At 38.5% G+C, this 4,277-nt stretch overlaps 1 pseudogene; it reads left to right on the top strand.

Annotated features, from left to right (window-relative positions):
• Nucleotides 1-322: 322 nt before the first annotated feature.
• Nucleotides 323-1,452, top strand: LOC100943490 (annotated as a pseudogene).
• Nucleotides 1,453-4,277: the final 2,825 nt, after the last annotated feature.

Raw genomic sequence — 4,277 nt, 5'->3', positions numbered from 1 at the left:
ACTTGGGAGGCTGAGGCAAGAGAATTGCTTAAGCCCAGGAGTTTGAGGTTGCTGTGAGCTGTGACATCACAGTACTCTACCCAGGGCAATAGCTTGAGACTTTGTCTATTAAAAAAAAAAAAAAAACCTCTTCACTTTGTTAAGAAAGAACATGTTCCAGTTTGGGGCACTGTTTTCTAAGAGGGATCATAAACACTATTCTGGATTTTTTTAGATTTGAATTAGTTTCTTTAGAAATTACACACTTATTAGACAGCATTTATCCTAAATTTATTCTTAGAAAGTTAATTAGAATTGAACAGATAGACATCCTGCCAAGAACATGGCATCACTGAGTGATGTTCACTGTCTGACTTGAGTGCCGGTCTCTACCCACAACCCTGTGGCATGGAGAGAACTGGGTATGTCAGCCATGGCTGCCTCATGGAAGCAGGCCAAGTACATGGGGGTGAAGGGTGCTTTTCCTGTGACTGTGCTATCAGGAGATTGTGTGGGGCCTGAGCTGATGCACACAATCAAGGAGATAGTTAAGGCTGCTGCTGTCTCAGTGGATTTCCAGGAGCATTCTGCACTGAGGGAAGTGCAGAATGTAACATGTGAGGAGAAGCTGGAGTGGTTGCTGAGTTGCATGGAGAACAAAGTGGCCTTCTTATACCCCGACAGAGTGTAAGGGGGAACTGGGTTCCTACGAAATGAAGTAGAGGCATAAGTTGGATTTATTTGCCAACCTAGTCCATGAGAAGTCACTTCCTGAGTATATGACTCAGCACAACAACCTATACCTGGTAATCATTCAAGAACAGACAGAGAGGGAGTATAGCTCTCTGGAAAACAGGAGTGTAAGGTGTGTGATTGAGTGTTTGCAGATTGTCACATAATCCAAGTCTCAGCGGATTGCAAAGTTTGCCTTTGACTATGCCACCAAGAAGGGGTGGGGCAAGGTCACTGCTGTCCTCAAGGCCAACATCATGAAATTGGTGATGGGTTGTTTCTGCAGTTCTGTGAGGAGGTTGCTAAACTGAACCCCAATTCAAATTTGAGACAATGATCATAGACAACTGCTGCATGCAGCTGGTGCAGAATCCTTACCAGTTTCATGCATAATTTCATGTGCCCACAGTGTATAGGAACATTATTGACAATCTGGCTGCTGGGCTGATTGGGAGAGCTGGTTTGGTCCTGATGAGTGCAACAGTGCAGAATATACAGTCTTTGAGAAGGGTGCCCTGCACTCATTTGCCCAGGCAATAGGCAGGAATATAGCCAACCCCACAGTCATGCTACTGTTAGCTTCCAATATGCTACATAATCTCAACCTTGAGTAACATTACAGCATGATTGCAGATGTAATGAAGGTGATCAAAGGTGCAAACTTGAGAAATGAGCAGCTACAGCACCACAAATAACTTCATTAAATCTGTCATAGGCCACTTGCACCCCTGTGGGAGCTAGAGCCCTATATTTCCTCCAATCTTACAAGGATCATACTACAAATACATCCCTTCAGTACAGTGGACCAGGGAAAAGACCTTGAACTTCTAGACCAGTGATTTTCAGCCTGTGTGCCACAAAACACTGGTGTGCCATGAAAGGAGATTAGGTATGCCATGAAAAATTTTAAAGATTGTTAATTAAATTATTTTCAAAAGAACTTCAAAGCACAATAATTATATTCTTGTCTTTCCTTTTTTTTTTTTTGATCAACATAATTGAAGTGTACTGAATTTATCAGTTCAAGCATGCCATGAGATCAAAAAGATTGAAAAACACTGCTGTAGACAGTGAATCATAATCACCTTTCTGAGCAGAGCCTAAGTTATCCTAGGGCTGGCTTCCTTAGGGAACTATGTCTCCTGGGTGGTGGTGGGAGTGTTACAGGTGGGGGCCTAGGCTACAGGATTATAATCATTCTCCCACACAGGATTTTTTTTATTAGATCATAATAACTGTGTACATTACTGCATTTATGGGATACAATGTGCTGATTTTATATACAATTTAGAATATTTACATCAAACTGGTTAACATATCATTCACCTGAATTATTTAATTGTTGTGTTTAGACATTTATACTCTACTATTTATATATTGGACATGTACACAAGCAATATGCACAGTAGGTGAGGTTCCTCTGATTATCCTCTCTCCATCTGTCCACCCCCCTCCTGTCCCCTCACTCTCCTCTTCTTTCCTTCTTTCTGGGCTATAATCATGTTTTATCTATTGTATGAAAGTGTGGGTGGTTATATATTGATTTCATAAAATATTGAGTACATTGGGTATTTTTTTCCATTCTTGAGATACTTTACTAAGAAGAATATGATCCAGTTCAATCCATGTAAACAGAAAAGAAGTAAAGTTTTCATCTTTCTTTATGGCTGCACAATATTCCATGGTATACATATACTACAATTTATTAATCCATTTATGGGTTGATGGGCAGTTGGGCTGCTTCCATGACTTGACAATAATACATTGGGCTGCAGTAAACATTCCCATGCAAATGTCTTTGTTGTGAAGTAATTTTTGGTGGTCTGGATATATACCCAATAGAGGAATTTCAGGATTGAAGGGTAGGACTACTTTTAGTTCCCTAAGTGTTCTCCAAACTTCTTTCCAGAAGGGACGTACTAGTTTGCATTCCCACCAGCAGTGCAAAAGTGTTCCCTTCTCTCTGCATCCACACTAACATCTGTAGTTTTGGGATTTTGTTATGTGAGCTAATCTTACTGGAGTTAAATGATACCTCAAAGTGGTTTTGATTTGCATTTCTCTGATGATTAAAGATGATGAGCATTTTTTCATGGGTCTATAGGCTATGCACCTGTCTTTTGCAGAGAAGCTTCTGTTCAAGTCTCTTGCCCACAATGAAATGGCATCACTTGTTCTTTTATTATTAATAAGATTCAATTCTCTGTGGATTCTGGTTATCAAACCTTTGTCAGAAACATAACTTGCAAATATCTTCTCCCATTCTGAGGGCTGTTTGCTTGCTTTAGTTACTGTGTTCTTGACTGTGCGGAAATTTTTATTTTTATCAGTCCCAGTAATTTATCTTTGGTGTTGCTTCAATTGTCCTCCTCAAAGTATTCTCTCAGGCCAATTTCTTCAAGTGTTTCCCATGCACTCTGTCCAGGAATCTTTATAGTTTCATGTCTTAAATTGAAATCTTTTATCCAGTGAGAGTCAAATTTTGTTAATGGTGAAAGGTGTGGGTCCATTTTCAGTCTTCTACAAGTAACAAGCCAATTCACTCAACACCATTTGTTAAATAGGGAATCTTTACCCCAGTTTATGTTTTTGATAGGCTTATCAAAGATAAAATGATGATAAGTAGTTGGGTTCATTTTTTGGTTGTTTATTCTGTTCCATACATCTACATCTCTTTTTTTTGTGCCATTACCATGCTGTTTTGAACACTATAGATTTATAGTATAGCCTGAAGTCTAGTACCATGATTCCTTCTGATTTGTTTTTGTTTCTGAGTAATGTCTTGGCTATTCAAGATTTTTCTGATTCCATATAAAATGAAGAACTAGTTTGTCCAAATATTTAAAGTATGACAGTGCTGCTTTAGTGGGGATTGCATTAGATTTGTATATTGCTTTGGGAAGTATGGACATTTTAACAATGTTGATTTTTCCCAGTCCTGAGCAGGGTATTTTTTTCCATTTGTTTTTCCATCTTTTTTGATACTACTATAAAAGAAATAAAAGTGTTTGACTGTTTTTTCAGATTGACAATTGTTGGTGTATATAAATGCTACTAATTTGTGAGTATAGATTTTGTATCCTGAGACACTGCTGTATTCCGTGATCATTTCTGAGAGTTTTGTAGTTGAATCCCTGGGGTTTTCCAGGTATAAGATCATATCATCTACGAAGAGTGAGAGTTTGATCTCCTATGACCCCATTTGGATACCCTTGATTGCCTTCTCTTCCCTGATTGCAATGGCTAAGACTGCCATTATAATGTTGAAAAGCAGTGGAGACAATGGACATCCTTGCCTGGTACCTCATCTGAGTGGAAATGCTTTCAATTTCACTCCATTCAATATTATATTGGCTGTGGGTTTACTGCAGATGGCCTCTATCAGTTTAAGAAATGTCCCTTCCATACCTATTTTCTTAAATGTTCTGATGATAAAAGTATGCTTGAAATTATCAAAATATTTTTCTGCATCAATTGAGAGACTCATATGGTCTTTGTTTTTTATTATGTTTATGTGTTTTACATTTACAGATTTATGTATGTTGAACCAACCTTGAGACGCTGGG

The sequence above is a fragment of the Otolemur garnettii genome, unplaced genomic scaffold (genome assembly GCF_000181295.1).
Source record: "Otolemur garnettii isolate 467f Iridium unplaced genomic scaffold, OtoGar3 scaffold00157, whole genome shotgun sequence".
Taxonomy (NCBI): Eukaryota; Metazoa; Chordata; class Mammalia; order Primates; family Galagidae; genus Otolemur; species Otolemur garnettii.
The sequence above is the reverse complement of the archived record's forward strand: the minus strand, read 5'-3'. Positions and strand labels throughout refer to the sequence as shown.